Raw genomic sequence first — 24448 nt, forward strand, 5'->3', positions numbered from 1 at the left:
GGCAGCTGCGTGTCTGGGAAGCTGTCACCTCTCAACCCTCTAAGGAGAAGGAGACACCAGATGACATACAGACACACAGACAGAGAGACACACACACACACAGACAGACAGACAGACAGACACACACACAAACACACACACAGACACACACACAGACACAGACAGACAGATACACCCCCCCCCCCTAAAGCCAGCGTGCCAAACTGCCCTTTAACCAAAAAACGATTATGTTGTAAAACAGGCATATTGCAGAAGGATGTCAGGGCAACTTATGTCGGAGTTACATTTAGTATGGTAAATCCGCTCCGTCTCCGCTCCGAATAAGACGAACGCACAGAGTTGTCATCTGTTTAAGTAACCGTGCAGAACCTTTTCCATCTGCGGAAAATGTCCGCATACTCCCTTTCTTTGCTGCACCTGTCATGTTCATGTGCCTGTTGATTTAACTGGTCTTCAACATATGACATTTTAACGAATTGTTAGTTTGACAGTACTGAGAAATGCCCAGCTGGCGGAAGTTATTAAATAAAAGTGTATTTGTTTGGCACAGGCACCAATCTTTGGCATTCAATGCAGCGAACTCTCGGTCGAGGGCTACAAAAACATGAAAGATAAAACCTTTAAGCTAGTAAGTATGCCCCCAATACCATCAAAGAACACGTCCACTTAATCGTAGCTGAGAGGAAACAGCCGCCTGCGTGCGCGAGCGGAGGCCTCGGCGCGTTCTGCCCCATTGTTCTGTATCCTTTGCAAGGGGTGGAGAGAGCCTGGGGGGGGGGGGAGTAAGAGTGCAGTGCGGGGCGGCGCCGCGCGCAGGAGTCACCGTAGGCAGAGCCAGCGCCGCTGGCATCAATCAGTGCTGTCGGAGGGGTAAGCCTGCGAGGCTATTTATAGCTCGTGCAATACTAGTAAGCTTTGTACTGCCAAAGGTCGCAATAACTACCCACTGAAAGGGGTGGGGCCCAAGCACCTCACACTTTGTCATCAGACTGCTGCCAGCTTAGGGAGTAGAAAAAAAGGTGGCCAGTGTCCCTAAGAGGTACGTGGTCAGATGTGTGTACTTAAGCCGCATTAACAAGTAAATGGTATTTCAAAGACGTGTGAAGCACTCAGGTGCGGCTGGCAGCTGCGTGTCTGGAAAGCTGTCACCTCTCAAATCTCTAAGGAGTGGGAGACACCAGATGGCAGCACAGAAAAATGTAGTAGTATTTTCCCGCAAAGTAGTAGTATTTTCCCGTTTTTATATACAAATACAGATAAAGGAAAACTTGTTTTCCGTCTGTATTTATATGTAAAAATCCGTAAAAACTGAAAACCGGGAGCCCTAATGATAATGTCCCTTGGCATCAATTTGCTAAATAACTACCTTACTAACAACGGTCTAAACAGGTTCAATTGTATAAACAGTCACAGAAAAGGACAACGTCTATTCCACCCAATTTTGGAACTACCTACGATTCACAACCCCATGCCAACAATGATTATGAAAGGAACAATCTCTTATCCTTTTGTCCCCCAAAACCAATTCCATGACAGATAAAGATGGATCGAAAAACTGTGTGCTTCAAATTTCCTCTTAATAGAAATCCGATAATTTTCTGTCAATTACGGATTAATAATGTAGAAATTTCACAACATCACATAAGTCTATTGTCCACATGAGTCCTTACAACGACATATAAAGTTATTTTGAAACACACTCATAACGTTACAGCCCCTTTAAATAGAAGTTCAACACGGAAGCTTCCACTTCCGGGGGCAGAGTCAGCACAAGTCGGTGAAGGACGCACCACACGGGTAATGGCGGGTTCAATCTCTTCTCTCCATATCGGTAAGAAGCGATAGCAATATTTCTAATGACCCACCCCTTGTCTTCAGCTCTGCGCTCTAAGAAGCAGCATCCCCCGCTGAAGACTGATACTCCTACAACACAGGTAAGATTCAATATCTTTACCTTACCACCGTATTACATGCAATCCAAGTAGCACCAGGCTCTTTTTAACAATCGACCATGAGGCAGTTTTCTTTCTGATAGACAACCCCTCTCCGCCCACCTTTTTTGATAGAAAGGCTTAGAATTTCAGGCGGAATCAGAACATAAATATAACGATGAAAATTGTGAACTACTGTTTGTCACGCTGTTGTAGATACGGTCTCGTTCTCCCGCAGAGAATAAGTGTGTTAAGACCTGATGTGAACTGAAATAAAATCGACAAACACGAGGCTGTAAACAAAAAGAGGGCTAGCACCATATAGCCAATAAACACAGACATAGCTAATTATAATGGTAGAACACAATCTGCGCAATATTCAATGTGGTAAAACCTACTTAGAACTATACAAGAATCGATAACATGCTGTTGCAAACAGAGAGCCAATTATAAATAACTATTTACACAGCCTTAATGAACTCCCATGAGTAGATACTATTTACATAGATTTAGCCCACAAATTTATCCCAAGCCTAACCATTTCCCTTTGCTTTTCAAAATTAATACACCAGCACTAATAAGCAGCTGTAGTTGTGAAAAGAGGTTATTCTTCCTCCTTGACGATATCCCACCCCAGAAACACTATATCAGTTGAATAATTCTCTGTACTGTTGTGTGCCTCTCTCAATTATATTACAGATTGTGGAGAGTGAGTTTCCATTACTGAGGACCAGAAAAGGTACACTCAAAGTTGACTGCACGAATTGTGTAAGTGTAATACCTATACGTATGTAAGTCCTGACGAAAGCTCTATAGACCCTGTGGGGCATACGAAAAAGAAACCATCAGCAGAAACAAGAGATGTATCAATGACACCCATAACAGGACATTACCCTTGTGGAAACTGTGTAGCATGTAAAACAACGAGAGCTTCTAAAACATTACAATTATCAGAAACCCTATTATGGACACAAAGACAGCATACCAATTGTAATTCAACCCATGGTATTTACATGGTAAGCTGTCCGTGCATGAAGAAGTACATAGGGATGACTTGTCGAAAAGTTAAAACAAGAATTGGGGAACACAGAAGCAACATAAGATTGAAAAAGAACATCACAAAACTATGTGCTCACTTCATTGAAATGAACCACTCCTGTGACGATCTGCACTGGACAGTGATAGAAATGTTAACTGATAAATCACAGAACTCTGAGAAAATACTCTATGAGAAGGAACAGAGGTGGGTGAATCGACTCAAAACTTACAAACAATGCTCAATGATAATGTCCCTTGGCATCAATTTGCTAAATAACTACTTTACTAACAACGGTCTAAACAGGTTCAATTGTATAAACAGTCACAGAAAAGGACAACATCTATTCCACCCAATTTTGGAACTACCTACGATTCACAACCCCATGCCAACATTGATTGTGAAAGGAACAATCTCTTATCCTTTTGTCCCCCAAAACCAATTACATGACAGATAAAGATGGATCGAAAAACTGTGTGCTTCAAATTTCCTTTTAATAGAAATCCGATAATTTTCTGTCAATTACAGATTAATAATGTAGAAATTTCACAACATCACATAAGTCTATTGTCCACATGAGTCCTTACAATGACATATAAAGTTATTTTGAAACACACTCATAACGTTACAGCCCCTTTAAATAGAAGTTCAACACGGAAGCTTCCACTTCCAGGGGCAGATTTAGCACAAGTCGGTGAAGGACGCACCACGCGGGTAATGGCAGGTTCAATCTCTTCTCTCCATATCGGTAAGAAGCGATAGCAATATTCTAATGACCCACCCCTTGTCTTCAGCTCTGCGCTCTAAGAAGCAGCATCCCCCGCTGAAGACTAATACTCCTACAACACAGGTAAGATTCAATATCTTTACCTTACCACCGTATTACATGCAATCCAAGTAGCACCAGGCTCTTTTTAACAATCGACCATGAGGCAGTTTTCTTTCTGATAGACAACCCCCCTCCGCCCACCTTTTTTATAGAAAGGCTCAGAATTTCAGGCGGATTCAGAACATAAATATAACGATGAAAATTGTGAACTACTGTTTGTCACGCTGTTGTAGATACGGTCTCGTTCTCCCGCAGAGAATACGTGTGTTAAGACCTGATGTGAACTGAAATAAAATCGAAAAAACACGAGGCTGTAAACAAAAAGAGGGCTAGCACCATATAGCCAATAAATACAGCCATAGCTAATTATAATGGTAGAACACAATCTGCGCTATATTCAATGTGGTAAGACCTACTTAGAACTATACAAGAATCGCTAACATGCTGTTGCAAACAGAGGGACAATGATAAATAACTATTTACACAGCCTTAATTAACTCCCATGAGTAGATACTATTTACATAGATTTAGCCCACGAATTTATCCCAAGCCTAACCATTTCCCTTTGCTTTTCAAAATTAATACACCAGCACTAATAAGCAGCTGTAGTTGTGAAAAGAGGTTATTCTTCCCCCTTGACGATATCCCGCACCAGAAACACTATATCAGTTGAATAATTCTCTGTACTGTTGTGTGCCTCTCTCAATTATATTACAGATTGTGGAGAGTGAGTTTTCATTACTGAGGACCAGAAAAGGTACACTCAAAGTTGACTGCACGAATTGTGTAAGTGTAATACCTATATGTATGTAAGTCCTGACGAAAGCTCTATAGACCCCGTGGGGCCAAAAAGAGCTGAAACATGTCGACAAATCCATTGTAATACTAGAAAGATCCAGTAACTCGATCTTGTTGTAGTATCAATTTATTTTAAGCCAATTGAATCTCACCTCACAATAAAACACTAGGGTGACCTTCTCTTTTTTTTAAAAAATTTTCATGAACTCTTGAAACGTTTTTTCATCATTTGGTGTGGGTAACCCATATATCTCTGGACACTGCACTCTATACCAGAGGGCCTCTGGATGAGGCTGGCACCAAGCACGTATTGGAATGCCCAATGATAACTGCCACAACATCAATGTGGGGTGGATGAAACATATATACTGCTTTTTCCAATTAAACATTGAGTTTTTGAGGACGTTTCAATTTCTAACCACTGGTTTAGAACTGTTACAAGTGTCCTTTTTTCTTTTGATTAATTTGATATTTATCATGGGGAAATAAATTGGACACAATCATTTTTCTCCTCCCTACCAGTTGATTAATTATTAATAAGGTTCAACAATAGACTGATGAAGTACTGCTGTAACTTGCCTCTAAAGTAAAAGTCTCAAATTGAGTTGCTGTAATCAGGACAGTGCCCTCAAGACTTACACATTTTAGAAATGGCTGGTTGTTGTGAAAAGTCCCTACATAGTAAACAAAAATTAGTACTTGGGTAATATAACTACCAATTTAATTCCTAGCTGAAAGCCAGAGAGTTTGTATGTGTTTAGCCTGTTTCAGGGACTAGACTAATGGTATAAATGAATCTAAAACCAAGGAGACCTTAGCCCCTAGATCACCTTCACACACATCTTCCATCTTAAGGGCCTTACGCCTTGTCAATTATAAGCTATTCCTTGTGTCCCAGACAGTACAATAATGTATTAATTTAGGGCAGGTTAAAGAATTAAGAATACTTCTAAGGTCCTAGACTTGTTAATATTCAATATCATTACCTTCCAGTATCATACTCGTTGAATCGATGTACCAGTGAGCACATGCATAAGTCTAAACTAAAATGACTGGTTCATCAACCAGACCAACATTTCTCGAAATCTGGGGCAACTAGTGCAAAGGCCTATCATTCCAATATGATTGGTACAAAATCACAGCCTCATTATTACACGTTGGGAACACCTGAAAAGCTTTTACCCCTGGCTTTCACAAAAATTGGACAGGACGCACAAGAAAAAATGGTATTGTACATAAGCCAATTCAGTCCCCTGGGTGAGATCACTGGGATATTAAGATATTTATTTAAAGAGGCTACTAATGGTCACAGCATATGGATTGTGTCACCAGTAAGTCACCCTGAGTAGTAGTATATTTTCAGTCAGTCTTTGTTTTGAAGCAAAATTTTGGGCTGAATATGCATTGCAGTTTCAAATTTCAGATTTAAGCAGAAAGGACTGCAAAGTTTAGTGAAAGTTCCCAAAATCAAGCGTTCATCTAATGCTGAGCAGATGTTCCACGCACAAATTTGGACATTAACATGGCAGGGAGTAAAGTGAGACAGTGGTCAGCAGCCAATTGAAGGAACTCTCCTTAAAGGGCTAAAACATTCACCGTTAAAGTCCCTTACCCCAGGTAGTGTGGAATAAAGGTACCACTACTGCTATTGCCACCCATGGTTACCTGAAAAAGCATGGGGGGTTAAAAGCCAACCAGTGCTCTTGCTGGAGTCTGCTGCTGCTGCTGCCCTTGGCCCGCCTACCTTTGGCCCGTACAATCAGTGAAGGGCTTGAACAAAGCCATCTTCCTTTCCTAGCCATATGTCTTTCAGAAGCCAAGTGAGAGGTGCTGGCTCCCTAAAACAAGTTTGTCTTATTGCATCGGGCATTGCACTTTAAAGACTGATGATTACTGCAGATTTCAAGCAGGCAAGCTGCAGAAGCAGCCTGGTGCCTTCATGCCCCAGTGTGGCAGTTCACTGCCCTGCTCTAATCCTATCTGTGGCACTTGCCAGCCCCCTAACCTCCAGGGTACCAAGAGGCGAATAGTCAGTTGTAGGGTGCTGAGGCTTGGAGGCAAGTGTGGACTGGTAGGGTGTGTGGGGCATGCAGCGTGCTGATCTGTGAAGGCGGCCCAGGTGAGGCTTGCAGTTTTGTTTAATCCATCTCTGCCCACCATCAAAATTCCTGCTTATATTTGCTGCTTCTCCACCCTCCCACAATCAGTCATAATGCCATTTACGATCACACAAGTCTAAGCTTCAATCCTTCCTTTAAGTTAAAAACGTTTTGCATTATCCAGCAACCCGACTTACTCCCATACACTTTCACTAGAGTCACATTCTTGAAACTTCAATTGAACAATAGTGGTATCCTGAAATTTAAAGAAGCAATCAATTCATCCAAGCTCACATCGCCTATGCTTTTTACCCCCTTTTGGGCAGTCAAGACAATAAAACAAGCAGATAAAAGTCATGTTACCAGCGTACTATCTCTCTGCCCATTCACCCCTGTGTGGATCCCACCTACTGCTGTGATTAATTGCAATGACTTGAGGGCATGATTACATTACCCGAATCAATGAGCACTGCATTCTTCCCAAGTAGGAAAACAAGCAGAACAGTGCAGAGGAGACCGTTTAATACTTTCTACAAAGCTATGGTGCCATAGACCTGATTACACAACAACTGTGGACCTGTCAAATGAGCATTCAAGAATCCTAACCCATCCCACACCAGCCCCTCAAACTCTCTGAACATGCTCAATCCCAATCATAATCAAAACAAAGTAGGCACTTCAAACATTCTTTAAGAGGAATATAAATCCACCACTGTCATTGAAACAATCGAAATTAAGGAGAAGATATACTCCATCTTGCAGGACTCTACCCACAATGATCACACAAGCACTAATCAGCTACCCAATAAAGATCTGTTAGAATCCAGCATCCTGGGTTTCTAAGAAAACAATGATAGAAAGGTATCCATGTCCAATGGAAATTACATGAAAAATGACTTCAATAATTGATATGAGTGCTCAGCTGCCCTGAATGTAATGCTATCCGCCCTTAAAATGCAAAATTTGATCTAAGAAAATGATTTTATCACAGCCTAAAAATGGAAGGGGCCATATTATCAATCAAAACAAACTTGAAGGAATGGAACTCGCATATCATGGGATAAAATGAAAGAAATTGTCATGTTATCAGCCCCATGTCCTGGCTCACCAATAAAAGCTAAACTTGCTGATATTCCCTCCATTCTCCAGTCCATGGTGCACACGTTTAGAACCAAAACTCTCCCCAATCAAGACTTTTCACATGACTCTCTTATCAAATCAATGAGCAAATCAACACATATGAAGAAAATTTTCATCATGGCCGAGATCCACCCAAAAATGACCAAAAGCTCTATTCTCAATCATTGACATGGCATTTATAATTCTGAGCTAGTTTTTACCGACTATAAACAAGCTAATAAGACAGAAAATGTTGATATTCTGAATTCACCAGAAGGAGCAGGAGATTTACGTACTTTAAGTTGTTTTGTACCCTTAATTTCTAAATCTCCAAACACACCCAACACAAAAGCCATGATCGAAACACTGGTGACAATGGTTTTTGACAAAGTCACAAGCAAAGAATATACCACAAGTAGAGCAACATTCAGTAATGCTAAAGAATTAGCTTCTCCTGATAACTAATACAATCGCTGTGGAACACCCAAAGCTGAATCTGTCCCCTTTATCTCTAAGAAAAATTGAAAGATACTAAGACAACTAAATAAAAACAAAAATGGAGCATTAGGATTCACCTTTGAGCAGCATATGGGGCCAAATGAACCTGCTAAGTCTACACTGTATTCCTTGTTTACCTCAAAAACCATCATAATTCACTACGTTTTTCCAAACTACCCGATAATAACTCAATAATCAAAGAAGATCAAGTGCAGGGGTAAATTACTAAATATCCTTGATTATTATGTCCAGTAAATGCTACTCCAAATAAGATATGGTCACCCACTCCAGCTGCCACACTAAGCACTCCCAATGTCCCTAATGGAACAAAACATTCCAACAGATGCTTCTATTGCTAAGGTGTGTGCTAAAAACGTGGTGAATCAAAGATCAATACATCACTTGAAACAATATACAGTCTTGCCTTACACAATGCAGGCAATAATAGATTTCCAAGTGAACGATATTCTACACTGCCCAACTAATGAGACTCCATTAACAAAAACTAACTTAGTTTAACCAGCTCTACCTATATTTGAGAACAACTCTTCATCCCTGTTAATGTCTGTAGCAAGGCCCCCTAACAAACCTTGGTGAGAAAACAAGTGACTGCAGAGCAAGTAATACACTACACAATTCAGCTCAAGTGCTGTGTGTGAATACAGAACAATCAATGGAAAATCATCATATACACCAAGGCTCAAGCATATTATTAAAGCCATTGTATACCTTTTGAGGACCACAAGATTACATAAATCACAGCAACATATCTAAGCTATTAAAAGCCCTTCCAGATAATACAGTCTTTTTGTCTAACCAATCAATCATCAGCATCACATTTATTCCCTGTCAGCAATGAAAAATCAACAAAACAACAATACTCTCACTGAGGGCCAAACATTAACTGGTATCCATTAGATGCTAGAAACAACATTTTAATAATTGGGAAATACAAATGTACTTACCTGAACCAGAACGTTATCCAACAATCATTAAAATATTAACTATCAATCTAACAATGCATCCAGGATCCAATACAAATTTGGTAAGGCCAAATACATCTATGAAGTCTTGCACCTAGATATCTGAGACAACCCAACAATGACCTGATGTCTTTCACTTTGAACTTCTCACAACAGCACTTTGGAAAAGCCACTGGAACATCTCCCCTGCAACCAAAAGTTTAAAGAAATCTCTATTAACATAAGCAACCAGGGAAGCAGCGTTTATGGATGAACAAAGGTTTAAAATCTGCCTCAGTATTTGTCATTATTACTGAACAATGTGTCTCATATAACCAACAGGTTTCCAAACAGACATTCCTAAGTACAACATAACGAGAAAACAAAGGGGGTCCCACAACCATCAAATCAAACAAAATGCAATTATGCTCATGGAATATATCAAGAAGGAACCAACTCATCATCAATGAGGATGCGATCAAGTATCTAAAGAAGTTTGATATTATATTGCTCCCAAGAAACCGAGGAAAAATAAATACCACATCTGCCAGGCTACAAAGTTCTCCATATTCCGACTAAATAAATATCAACCAAGAGCAAGTCTGCAAGTAGATTAGCAATCTGTACAAGAACCAATCTCAACATTCAAATTGAAAATCTTCAAATCTTTAAACCACGGATCCTGGCAGTCAAATTGATAATTCTGAATATGAAACTGCAAAAAGGTTCAATATTACATATCTACCTAAAACATGGCCTTAAATCCCTGGCAAGACCCACCCTCTCTCTATAATCCACAAAGACAGGATACTCATGATAAACAACTAATCTAAGCTTTCTTTTCCATGGTACTAAACTGTATTTATCCTTAGTCATTCATATACAACGAATGGTATCATGACAGTTGTTCCTGTTAAGAGCAATATAAACAGTTCCGTGCATAAGGTACCAACACAAACTATGGTATAAAAAAAAAGAGGAAGGCCACAATTTTATAGCGTCTGATCAATACAAGTTGAATTGTCCCTGCGACACCCAGACTCACCATCTGCAAATTCCCACTCTCCTATATACATAGTGTCTAGTAAATAATAGCAACATCTGGGTAATCTGTTCAACCCACGCTAGTCAGGACTATGCCAGCAGGGGTTCGGGCAAGGGGACTGGGGTCCTGACTCTGCAAATATGTCTTGATGGGGCTCCAGATAAATTTTGAATGGGACTTGGGTGGAAGTAATGTGGCATACAATTCACAATTGTTGTTGCAAAAAAGTAAGGCTAGTAAGTCATGCACTCTTGGCGGGAGCTAATTTGCTGCCCCATCAAAGTGCTATTTCGCGTTTTGCCAGTAACAGTGTGAGAGCAATACATTTCCGTATTTTCTTGGGCATATTGTGGATGTATCCTAGGAGTGCAACCTCTGGGAGGGGGCTATTTCAAGCTGTGTCATGCACGACAGTGTTTCAAAGATGACCACCCAAAAATCCACTACTTTGGGGCAGGTCCATGTCAAATGGGGAAATAGGCCTAGGGTCAGCCGTGTGAAGTTTACCCGGGGTCATGTATACCCTCCATAAGTATTTAAAATGTATTAATTTATGTCTACTATTGAGGGAAATTCCCCAAGTTTGTGCACAGCAGAAGGCCCAGTGATTGTCCAGTATCGGATGCCTTAAGTCCACCTGCCAGGCAGCCCGGATCTTAGCCACATGGCACAGGAGTAAAGGCACACAGGCCTTGTACAATTTAGATATCAATCGAATCCCGTCTGGGTTCGCAATGACAAGAGATAAAGGTCTAAAGGGCTGAAGTTCAAGCGGATATTCTGGCATTTTAGCACACAGAGCCTGCGTACCCTGGTAAAAATAAACTGTTCCATAAAGGACAGTTTTCTCACCTGATCTCTGCTCGCATTGTCAAACACATGCCCATCTGGAAACAGATCGCCAAACTTCACCATGGAGTGGGACTTAAGTATCCTTAGAGCCAATTTCTCTTCCGTGATGGGAAACCATGGATTATGAGCTATGGGAATGTCAGAGTAATATAATGTATCATGTCCTGTGACCTGTGCAAGTTTGCGCCATGCCTAGCTCGTGGTAGATACTGTCTGGATATCCCTAGGGTCACGAGGAAAACCCTGGGGCAGAAGAGCGGATAAGGAAAGCGGTAGTACCAGGTCAGATTCAGGTTTCCCACATGAAATATGTGCGTCTGTATGGTACCAAGGGTGGGCAAACTGTCTTGTGCCACAAGACAGTACAATCTAATGTCTGGGGCTCCCAGACCCCCCCTCTCATATGGCAAAGGCATAGTGTCCCAGCGTATCCTGGGTCTTTTGCCTACCCAGGCAATCTGAATCAAAGCCTTTTGGAGGATCCTGAAGAAACTGTCTGGGAGCAGGATGGGGATGTTGTGGAACATGTATAAACATTTTGGGAGAACTATCATCTTCATAAGTGCAATTCTGCTGGACATAGATAGCGGAAGCTTCAACCAGCGTTCTATCTGCATTTCAAGGTTATGTACAGCTGAACCGTAATTGAGTTGCAGCATTTAATCTGCTTCTCTGTGTATTTGTATGCCCAGGTATCTGACTGAGTCACAACACCATGTCAACAGGAATTTGCATTCCCACTCAACGGTGCCCATTGTCAAGGGAAACAGAACAGACTTATTCCAGTTGACACTAAACCCCGAAAACCCACCGTAATGAAGGACCTCTCGGATCAGTGGATCAAGATTAGTTTGAGGGCAGCGGACATATAAAACGATGTCATCGGCATAGAGTCACAAGAGGAGGGAGGCTGTAATAAACTGGATACTACTGTGGCGATACTTCTCCTGAAAGTGGCAAACCAGTGCGTCTAATGCCAGAAAAAAAGTAGTGGATAGAGCGAGCAACCTTGCCTGGTGCCATGAGTAAGGAGAAAGGGGGTGGATAAGGTGCCATTCATGTGGAGTGGGAGAGGCATACAGCAACGCCGTGAGGTTCATGAAACCCTTGGGGGTGCCTAGTTTCCTCAATATGGCCAAATAAAAGGCCATTCCAGTGAATAAAATGCCTTTTCAGAGTCCAGCAGGACTGCTGCAGCTGGGAGCTCAGGTGTTATTCTATGTATTGGAGCTAACAGCGTTAGTAAGTATAGCACAGTGGACCTGTGGGGAACAAAACCGGACTGTACTGGCAATATGATGTGATCCAAGAGTAACGTGGGACTCAACGTGATCATTTTGGCAAGTGTCTTATAGTCCAAGTTTAGCAGTGATAGCTGCCTGTTAGACCTATCACCATTGGCGTGGGTCTCCCTTCCATTTTTGCTGTTGCCTCATGTGTTTTTGCTGGTGTTAGATGCTTTGGGCACTGTGTCACTGGACAACAGTGGCACAGTGCCCAAGTGCTCCCTACTGTAAATTGATGTATTGATTAGTGGTTCCATTATTGGATGTTTGGCTTACTTGTCAGACCCCAGTACAGTGCAATGAGTGTGCCCAGGGCTTGTGAATCCAAATGCTGGCAGTGGGCTTGCAGCACTGGTTCTGCCACCCACAGAAGCGGCCTTGTAAAACGCGTCTAAGGTCTGCCATTGCAGAGCCTGCGTGCAGTCTGGGACTGTCATGCTGACTGGGCAAGTGCACCCACTTGCCAGTCTCTAAACCTTCCTTTTTTTCATATTAGTCACCCCTATGGTAGGCCCACGCGCAGGGTGCATTGTAAGTATAAGATAGCACAAGCCCTGATGAGAAGTCTGGTAAACAGAGAGCTTCAGAACTGGTTTTGATTGGGCACAGGCCCCTCTCCCCTCAGAGAACAAATGATTTGGGGTATAAATATTGGGACCCTGATCCCATGAAATTAGATCACTTCTGGACTCACAAGACGAAACCTCTGCTGAGGAGAGGAACCTTAAAAAACTGAGGAGAGACTATTCCCAAGCTGGAGTGGTGCTTGGGGGATTGGCCTGCAGTGGTTGCCTGACTGCCAAAGAGAGGAGAAAGAAGTTTGTGTATTTTACTTTCAACTTGTGAATAGATCTCCAAGAGCTTGGAAGAGAGCTTCCCCCCTGACCGAAGTCTCAGGACCAGCAGACTTCACCAGCCTTCGTGAATTGCTGCTGGAAACGCTGTTTCAGTGGCTACAGAGGCAGGGAGCTGTGACTGACTCTCATGACTGGCCCGGTGTCCTGTTGGCACTGCATCGAGCAACGTCCGCCTCGAACAACGCAAGCTCTGAGCTCACCGACTCCGTCCTGATGCCGTTACTGATTACAGTATGTGTTCACAAATGCTTTACACACTGCCTCTGAGATAAGCCTGTCTACTCGTGCCAAGCTACCAAGGGGGTGAGCAGGGGTTATTCTAGGAGTGTACCCCCCTTACTCTGACTAGAGGAGAGAGTCCATAATTGACACAAGTACCTACCTGTGCCAACTAGAGACCCCCAATTCTAACATTGTTGGTCAGCGGAGGGATTCTGGACTTGCATTTGTGATTCATATACAGTGATTGGTGAACACTACTTAGTGAGGGCAGACCATAATGCAACCACGTACTTCTGATACTTGTTTTTGCCAGGCATCTCCATTTTTGCCAAGTAAATACCTGATTCAACCATCATGGAAAAGGCAGCATCCGTTGCATTTGTTGACTGTGATTGGGAGGAAGAGAAAATAGAAAGCTACACCAACAAGCAGCTCAGGAGCTTCTGCAAAAAGTTTAAAATTCCCCTGACTGGAATCTCCAAGAAGGAGCAGTACCAAAAGGCGCTGAGGGCCTGGATTGAGGCAAGGAATGCCCCTGGAGATTTGGTGGATTATGAGGATGCAGAGCAGCAGCTTGGTGGACCACTGAGTCTTGGAAAGGGGGGTGCACCCTACCCAGTGGGTAGCAGTGTTTCTGCCCGAGGTCTGTCCCCAGAAGAGTTGGCAGACAGGAAAGAAAGCAGGATGCATGAATTGGAGATAGCCAAGCTCAAATTAAATGGGCAACTGGAGTTAGAAAGCAAGAAAATGGCTCTAGAGGAAAAGAGATTGCAGATGGAACATGACAAAGTTTTGAGGGAGTTGGATTTAAAAGCCAGAAGTCTAGAGATTACTCCCTCTGGTGGCAGCACACCGTCAGCGCCTGTGGAAGGTAGAGGGTACATCCCCAAAGATGTGGTATAGGAGTTAAAAAAAAATTATGATATTGGGCAGTGGTTCAGAGCCTACAAGGTGGCCATGTATTCACCACCGGGTCCCTGAAAGAGATTGGGGAGCGGGGTTGTGGGGAAGGTTCCTTAGTGAGGGGCAGGACACACTGTTGGACTTGCACTTTCTTTCGCAGAGCTTTGGATGGTTGGGTGAAGGGCAGCAAAGTCAATCAATCATAGGCATTTATATAGCGCACTACTTACCCGGAGGGTCTCAAGGCGCTAGGGGGGGGGGAGTGCTGCTACTGCTCGAATAGCCAGGTCTTGAGCTTCTTCCTGAAGGAGAGGTGGTCTTGGGTCAGGCGCAGGTCGGTCGGTAGGGAGTTCCAGGTCTTGGCGGCCAGGTAGGAGAAGGACCTTCCTCCTGTTGTCATTCTTCGGATGCGGGGGACAGCGGCGAGGGCGTGGCTGGCTGATCGGACATGTCGTTTGGGAGCGTAGAAGTTGATGCGGTTGTTGAGGTAGCTGGGGCCTTGATCGTGTAGGGCTTTGTGTGCGTGGGTGAGGAGGCGGAAGGTGATTCTTTTGTTGACGGGGAGCCAGTGCAGGTCTCTCAGATGTCCGGAGATGTGGCTGTGTCGTGGGATGTCGAGGATGAGTCTGGCTGAGGCGTTCTGGATCCGCTGGAGTCTCCTCTGGAGCTTGGCGGTGGTTCCGGCGTAGAGGGCATTGCCGTAGTCCAGTCGGCTGGTGACGAGGGCCTGGGTGACCATCTTCCTGGTCTCAGTGGGGATCCACCGGAAGATCTTCCGTAGCATGCGCAGGATGTTGAAGCATGAAGAGGAGACGGCGTTGACTTGTCTGGTCATGGTGAGGGAGGAGTCCAAGATGAAGCCCAGGTTGCGTGCGTGGTCTGTCGGTTTGGGTGCGCTGCCCAGGGTGGGGGGCCACCAGGAGTCGTCCCAGGCGGAGGGTGAGGAGCCCAGGATGAGGACCTCCGTCTTGTCTGAGTTCAGTTTCAGGCGGCTGGTCGTCATCCACTCGGCTACGTCTTTCATCCCTTCATGAAGGTTGGCTCTGGCGGCGGCGGGGTCGTTGGTCAGGGAGAGGATCAGCTGGGTGTCATCAGCGTAGGAGATGATGTTCAGGTTGTGTTGGCGTGCGATGGCCGTGAGGGGGCTCATGTAGAAGTTGAAGAGGGTGGGGCTCAGCGAGGATCCTTGAGGGACGCCGCAGATGACTTTGGTGGCCTCTGACTTGTACGGTGGTAGACGGACTCTCTGTGTTCTTCCGTTGAGGAAGGAGATGATCCAATCCAGTGCCTTCTCCTGGATTCCGACGTTGCTGAGGCGCTGCACTAGGGTGCGGTGGCAGACAGTGTCGAATGCCGCGGAGAGGTCTAGGAGGATGAGGGCCGCTGTTTCTCCGTTGTCCATCAGGGCTCGGATGTCATCGGTGGCAGCGATGAGGGCGGTCTCGGTGCTGTGGTTGGCTCGGAAGCCCGACTGTGAGGGGTCGAGGGATCCATTTGTCTCGAGGAAGGCGGCCAGCTGCTTGTTGACGGTCTTCTCGATGACTTTGGCTGGGAACGGGAGGAGCGAGATGGGGCGGTAATTCTTGAGTTCGGTGGGGTCCGCTGTAGGTTTCTTGAGTAGAGCGCTGAGTTCGGCGTGCTTCCAGATCTCCGGGAAGGTGGCGGTGTCGATGGAGGTGTTGACGATGTCTCTCAGGTGGGGAGCGATGACCGCGTCGGCCCTGTTGAAGACGTGGTGAGGGCAGGGGTCGGTCGGAGATCCGGAATGGATGGAGTTCATCAAGCGGATGGTGTCTTCGGTGCTGGTCTGAGTCCAGGCGCGGAGGGTGGTGGTGGGGGGCCGTGGTTCGGTTGTGGCGTGCGTCGGTTGACTGCTGAAGCTGTTGTGTATATCCGCGATCTTGTTGTGGAAGTAGGAGGCGAGGGAGTTGCAGAGGTCTTGCGATGGGGTGATGTCGTTGTTTCCGGCATTGGGGTTGGAGAGCTCTTTGACGATGTTGAAGAGTTCCTTGCAGTTGTGTGCGTTGTTGTCCAGCCGGTCCTTGAATGCAGTTTTCTTAGTGGCGCGGATCAGTTGGTGGTGCTTCCGGGTGGCAAGCTTGAGGGCGGTCATGTTGTCCGGTGTTGGTTCCCTTCTCCAGGCTTTCTCGAGGGCTCGGCAGTTCTTCTTGAGGCTCTTGAGTTCGTCGGTGAACCATGGGGCCTTCTTGCTGCCGGGTCTGCTAGGCGGGGTCCTCAGTGGGGCGAGTTCGTCCGCGCAGTTGCTGATCCACTTCGTGAGGTTGTCGGCGGCCTGGCTGGGGTTCGCTGAGCTGGCGGGAGGGTGCTGGCTCAGGGAAGCGGCGAGCTGGTCAGCTGTGATCTTGTTCCAGCTTCTTCGAGCAACCGGTTGCTGGTGGTGGTGGATCGTCGTTCTTCTGAAGGTGAAGTGGATGCAGCTGTGGTCCGTCCAGTGGAGTCCAGTGGCGTGGCTGAAGGCGATGTCTTTGCTGGATGAGAAGACGGCGTCGAGTGTGTGTCCGGCGAGGTGGGTGGGGGTCTCTTGGATTTGATTGCATGGGAGCACTTGTCTGATAATTGTTTTCCAGAGCTGCGCCACCACCTGATTGATAGCAAGCTGACTAACCCTAGGAAGCTTGCTGAGGAGGCGGACAGCTGGGTTAGTACCAGGGTCCACAAGGGTCACGTGGGAGACTCAGACAAAGGTGGGCATGGTCCCCAGCAGAAGAATGGGGGGGACAGGGGTAAACAGAGGGAGTTCCGCAGAGGGCCCCAAAGTAATTCCCAAGGGAACCAAGGGAAAGGTTCCCAGCTTCCCCCTGAGAGAAATCAAGGGGTCCCGACAGGTAATCCTGTTCCACTGGGACCCCTGAGATGTTACAAATGTGGGGACCCGGGTCACACGACGAGTGATCCCAGGTGCCGCCTATTTGGAAAAGCAGCACCCACTGGTGCTCCGCCCCGGCAGATGGCAAGTTTAGCCTTTGGGGAGGAAATTGATGTCCAAGGTGGGTGGGGTCCTGCAGAGATGTCCCTTATCTCTTTAGGAGACTGTGAGGTGGTCCAAGACAACCAAGTTTCTAGAAACAGTAAAAAATATGGGCAGTGGGTGATTATCAATGGCCAAAAGGTGGAAGCTCTTAGAGATACAGGAGCCAGTGTGACAGCTGTCAGGTGTCACCTGGTGTCTCAAGAGCAGGTGGTTCCTCATGCATTTTGCCAAGTTGTTAATGCCCACAACACAGAGAGCCATTGTCCAATGGCTCAGGTTCCCTTTGAGTGGGGGAGGTCTCTGGTACTCTTCAGGTAGCTGTGAGGCCCGCCATGCCTGTTGACTGTTTGTTGGGGAAAGATTTGGAGAGCTCACCTTGGAAGAAGGTGGAGAAGAGTACTCACTTGAGGATGGTGGGTCTGCCTGACTGGGCGTGCGGGACCACCCGGTCAATGGCATCCAGTAGGGGTGCTAAAGAGGACCTGGAGCCTGAGAGGGAGGCCCAGGAACCTGCCTTACAGAGAAGAGGCAGGGGGTGCGGGAGACCGGCCCCCGAAAGTACCACGGCCCAGCAGGTGGTAGACCATGAGTGGGATGCCCTGGAGCCTACCGGGGAACAGGTAGCTGAACTGGGAGACCTGCCTGAGCTGACCCATTTGCAGCAAGAAGGAGGCCCATCCAGGGAAGAATTCAGCCGGGAGCAGAGAGAATGCCCTTCTCTTGAGGGCTTGCGGCAACAGGCTGCAAGCCAGGCAGCAGGTGATCAGTCTGGGTCACATTGGATCTACTGGGGCTGGCTCATGATGTGCCAATGGTAGGACATTGTAAAATGTGTCTAAGGTCTGCCATTGCAGAACCTGCATACAGTCTGGAACTGTCATGCTGACTGGGCAAGTGCACCCACTTGCCAGTCCCTAAACCTTCAGTTTTCTTCATATTAGTCACCCCTATGATAGGCTCACGGGCAGGGTGCATTGTAATTATAATGTAGGACATGCTCTGATGTGTGTGACATGTCCTAATAGTGAATTACAGCCACTTTCGTTTTTCACTATTGCAAGGCCACCTGTTCTCCATAGGCCTGAATGTGCTGTTAAATTTATTACATCTTATAATCCTAACAGACTCAGGGAACATGGTTGAAATTCGAGTTTAGTATGCCTGGACTCAGAATAATAAAATACATATTTTAGTGCAGTTTATTTTATTATTATGTGTTTGCAAATACCACTTTTAGAAAGTAGGTATTTGCTTGCCTAAGCATTTAAGCCTGCCTCTGCAAGGTTGTGTATTCCTTCGTCTGGTTTTGTGAGTGACAGGGCTGTGCGATTCCAAGAGACAGGCTGGGGCAGCCCGGTGGTGAATAGGGAGATCTGCATCTAGATGGGAGGGAGGAGTTGCACCTGGGACCTGAATAGGGCTGGGCCTTCCACCTACAATGCCGGCTCCACCCCCTGTGGTGCGTCTGATGTCTATGCCCTGCACACTGAAAGAAGAGAAGGAAGACTGTCAACAAAGTGCTCCAGGACTGTACTTGCCTACCACAATGCTGGCTCCACCTCCTGTGGGGCGTCTGATGTGCCTGCCCTGCGCTCTGATAGGAAAGAAGTCTGGTAAACAGAGTGCTTCAGAACTGGTTTTGGCTGGGCACAGGTGCCTCTCCCCTCAGAGAACATTGATTTGGGGTTTAAATATTGGAACCCTGATCACATGAAATTAGATCACTTCTGGGCTTACAAGACGAAACCTCTGCTGAGGAGAGGAAGCTGAAGAAACTGGGGAGACACTATTCCCAAGCTGAAGTGGTGCTTGGGGGATTGGCCTGCAGTGGTTGCCTGACTGCCAAAGAGAGGAGAAAGAACTTTGTGTATTTGACTTTCAACTTGTGAAAAGATCCCCAAGGGCTTGGAAGAGAGCTTGCCCCCTGACCGAAGTCTCAGGACCAGTAGACTTCACCAGCCTTTGTGAATTGCTGCTGGAAATGCTGTTTCAGTGGCAACAGAGGCAGGGGGCTATGACTGACTCTCACGACTGGCCCGGTGTCCTGTAGGCACCGCAACAAGCAACTTCTACCTCAAACAACACAAACTCTGAGCTCACCGACTCCGTCCTGATGCCGTCACCGAGACGTTGCCTGCAACGCGACTGGTGGACACCGCGACGTGCAACGCCTTGCTACACCGACTCGTACTGGTTTAACTGACGCGGTCACTGCTGCTGACTTCGAGTCCTGTGAACGCACCGAAGTTGGGCACCGCCTCGCACGCTTTGCAACGCACCGCCTGACTCGCACTGCTGTCCGGACTGATTGCCGCCAGCTCCCGAACTCTGGCTCTGTTGCTGCACCGCAAGCTGCAAGCACTGCATCGAAGCACTGTCTCCCCCTGTAATGCACACCTTGGATCCACCGACTTTGTCAACGAGCCGCAGCCTGCACCGCTTCGAGGGACAACGCATCCTGCAACGCTTTCTTTTCAGCACCGCGATGAACACCGGAACCGGCTCGCACATCAGTGCCGGCCACATCAAGTTAAAGGTACTGTGACCGAGTCTGTCGACATTTGAGTGGTCCCGGAACAACGCGGTCCGCTGGATTTGTTAGACTCCGTGTTCTTTCAGCAATGCTGTACCTGGACAGGGCTACTGACTCACACAGAACCTTGATTTGCGCCTTTTTAACCAGAACTCTTGATTTCTAATAGTATTGTGGATTATTTTTGTCATTATTGGTGTTGTGGTAACTCTATATAAAATATACTTATTTTTTATATAAAACCTTGTGTGGTGTCCATTTGTAGCGTTGTCACTTGATTACTATATGTGTTCACAAATGCTTTACACACTGCCTCTGAGATAAGCTTGTCTGCTCGTGCCAAGCTACCAAGGGGGTGAGCAGGGGTTATTCTAGGAGTGTACCCCCCTTACTTTGACTAGAGTAGAGGGTCCCTATTTGTCACAAGTACCTACCTGTGCCAACTAGAGACCCCCAATTCTAACAGTGCCTCTAAGAACCGCAACGCTATAAATCTATTCCAAGCTTAGGCAAGAATACAATAACGGCTTCACGCAAAGTTGGCGGCAATAATTAGTTCTCCAGGGCTTCATTGTATACCTCAAAGAAGTAAGGTGCTAGTATATCCGTGTAATGCTTGCGAAAAATGCCAGTGAAGCCATTCAGGCCTGGCACTGTGGTGCCATTTAAGGCGTCTAAGTCATTGATAATTTCTTCTTCAGAAAATGGCTCGGCTTGAAACCTTTGCATATAATCCTCAAGCCAAAACATTGCACTCTCATCTAAATAGGCCCTGCAGTCGTCCCTGTACCGCTGCGCGCACGTAGTGTATAAAGATGTGTAATAATGTAAAAACTAGTTTCTGATTTCCGCCATGTCTGTGGAGCTGCCCGTACTCTGACTGAATAGAAGCAATGTAAGTCTTCCCCACACAAGGCCTCAGCAGTTAAGCCGGCGTGCGACCCGTCTGTCCCCCTAACGATGTCGCCTTGCAGTGGCATATTTCCCAAGAAAATTAGTTAACCTCTCTGACATCTCCTGAAATTCAGCCAGCAACAGCAGGCATGTAGCCAGCTTAGAAGGGTCTGAGTGTACTAGCAGGTCTGCGTCTAATGTCTTCAACCGGTCCTCCAAACGAGTTAGTGTGCCTTTCAAGGACTTCAAAACTCCAGAGTGCTTTGCGATACATTTCCCCCTTACAAAAGCCTTGAATGCCTTCCTAACAGTCGTCCATGAGCCAACAGAGCATACTTTTAGGTAAACATAAGTTATTATGGATTCTCGTATTTCCGGTGAGAATACGGCAGCATTTACGGCCTGTCCCGGGAACCGCTCCACACCCTCTGGCCTGGGAATCTAGATGTCCATGCATACTGGTGATTGATCAGAGTAAGTTCTAGGCAAGTGGGTTGTGGTGCAAAACCAAGGAACCATGGTCAGGGAGACAAGCCAAAAATCCAGACATGTCCAGGTGTCATGTGGGCTGAGTAGTACCTGAAAGCTGAGTCGTCAGGGTTGCGTATGCGCCATACCTCGATCAGACCAAGTTTGTCACAGATGTCGCTAATGCACTCTGGTTTTGTGGCAGTGAAGGACGCTGTGCTGTCCAGGGCAGGTTGTAAAAGCAGGTTAATATCTCCTCTCAAGCAAACATAATCAGCACCCAAGGGGACAAGTAAGGCATGCAGCGAGTTAAAAAAAGATCAGGGTCATCCACATTCAGCGTATAAATACACATAAAAGCAATATTGTATCCCTTCAACTTCCCAGTCACCAAAATGTATTGACCCTCACTATCCGCTGTTACTTTACACAATTGGAAAGGTAAAAGTTTATATGAGTATGGCAGCTCCCCTAGAGTATGTGCTATAGTGCGCAAAATATCAATGTGCACCCCAGTTGCGGATGAATGAAGTAGGTGATGAGGAGGACAGATGTGTTTCTTACAGAAAAACCACATCTGCTTTATGGCGCAGGTAAATAATTCAATACATGTTTACCTTTACGAGTGTTGTTCAGACCCCACACATTCCATGTGACAAAATTGACATCTGAGATAGTGGAGAGCCTACCTGCCATTGTCACAAATGATGATGAGTATGAAAGGCACAGATATGTAAACATGCGCTTGTGGAACCTCATAACAAAACATTCCAAACAGGAACAAGTAATACCATAGTTCTAAAGAATACCCCACCCCCCACTCAACCACCCATCCACTCTGTTGAAAATAAGGGAAACACCCACAAACCCATACTGGTGTCAAGCAATCTTCTATTTCACCAAATGAAAACATCACAAGAAGTGTGCAACCTACAGGGGGAGTGGCACGCCTCCTCTTGTCCTCAGAGACCTAAGAAACATGTATTACAACAGGATATATTAGAGCCAGAACCCAGAGTCCACAAACATAAACCATCGTGAGCATGAAAAAACCTGGAAAAAAAGAACATAGAGTAAAATACACAGTGATACTTATCAATCTCTCGCCATATAAAGGGTATCTCAGCTTGCGGAAAACAATTCCATGCTGGAACCAGAGTTCGGTATCTGTGACAATCATTAAGGAGTGGGTGACTTTCTAAGCAAGCCAGCATTGGAGTGAAGTCAAAGAAACTCCTGGGATTCAGCGGGAGTGTCGAAATTCTTGGATCTGCCATCGACGTCGACCTTCCGACGTGCTGAATAAAGCATTCCGTACCTTAGGCCGGCTTTTCACAACGCAGCCTTCCTGACTGGCCTCTTGAACCACCACGGTCAAGTCCGGATACAACAAAATGGAACAGCCCTGCCAGTCCAGTGATCCACGCTCCCAAGCCAATCGCAACACTTTATCTCTATCTCTAAAATTCAAAAGTCATGCAAGGATGGGTCGAGGTAGGTAACCAGGATTGAAGTGCCGACCAAGACTTCTATGCACCCTTTCGACAACAAAGGTAGTGGTGAAGGACTCCCGACCGAACAAAGGCGCCGGAAGGCCGTTGACGAACCCATCCATCTGACCCGTGTTCGTAGACTCTGGCACGCCCATGATACAGATGTTATTGCGCCTACTGCGGGCTTCAAGGTCCTCATTCTTCATGGCCAGGTTCTTTAGTAGGGCTTCCATCCCCTACATACAATTTGTTGCTTGGGCCACACCATCCTCTAGGTCAGAGACCCTGTCTTTTATCAAGCTGGTCTAGTCAGGCCCCAAATGTGTCAAGATGCTTGTTGAGGGTGTTGAAGCGCGAATCCAATGCATGGAAACCCACCTTAAGTTCTGCCATTAGTGACTCATTTTCCTGCTCAACCTCCTGTGGTGGGGAGGCTGTCTGGTCACCACCCTCAGCCATCGTAGAGCGCGTCGTGTCCGCACCCTCACCTGTCTTATCGAAGGTGAATTTCCACTGCTTCTGGTCCACCTTGCCCATGGCCTAGGAGTGGGACCGTCGGAAAGAATGTAACAACGATTTGGCGCCAATCAACCGGGACAGCTATGTCTGCGCTATCCAGCAAGCAATTAGTCATTCTCAGGGCCAAGGACGTTGAAAATCTAAAATACAGAGAAGCTCACCAGAGATGCTCCGGCCTTGAGGGAAACGGCGACGGGGCAGCACCGTGATTTCCCAGTGCCGTGAGGGCAACGGCTAAAGACTACATCACCCAGGTGCCCCAGGGACCACCGGCGTACCGGTGACGCCACAGCCTGCGCCCGGAGGCGCTACTTAACAGCGGAGCGCAGAGCACTCTGGGGGGCCAAGGACGGCAAAAAGCTAAAATACAGAGAAGCTCACCAGAGAAGCTGCGGCCATGATGGTACCGGCAGCGGGCAGCACCGCGATTTCCCAGCGCCGTGAGGGCAACGGCTAAAGACTACATCCCCCAGGTGATCCAGGGACCACCGCGCACTGGTGACGCCACAGCCTGCGCCCGGAGGCGCTACTTAACACTGGAACGCTTCCCGTCCCGCGGGACGTGCGCAGGCAGCGCCGGGCTAAGCCCGGGCAAAAGGCGGGCCCCAATTGTGGCCATCAGGGGCCAGAAGAGGAGGGGCCGGGCCACTCCCCTTGGATTCAGAGATGGGTAAGGGAAAACAGGTCAGCAATGGGGAAGGGGTGGGAAGAAGGCCAAGGTCCCGAGAAAATCAGAATCTATTATTTCGCATTTGACATCGGCGGTGGGGGTTTTAAGTCTCGAAATAGCCAATGCAGAGAAGGACTTTGGACTGGTTATCCCTGCTAATATACCTGAGGACCCATTAACTTTGACTGTGTCGGTTCTGACATCTAGCATCCCTTTGGATCCTGTAGTGTTGATTATGGATCCTCCACATGTGCCTAAAAGTGGTAAAGACGTAATTGAAGAACTGAGATGCTGTCCTACCTGTGATGTGTAAACTTGCGCTGGCCACCATGCCCTTCTCTGTTTAACAAGATCGAGCACGACAAGAACAGCAGCACAGTCCCAAGGAGGCTATGGACAGGGACTGCTGAACCTGCATGAGCTACATTTCTGTTAAAACACT

This window comes from Lissotriton vulgaris, chromosome 4_1 (assembly GCF_964263255.1).
Source record: "Lissotriton vulgaris chromosome 4_1, aLisVul1.2, whole genome shotgun sequence".
In the NCBI taxonomy this organism is placed as follows: Eukaryota; Metazoa; Chordata; class Amphibia; order Caudata; family Salamandridae; genus Lissotriton; species Lissotriton vulgaris.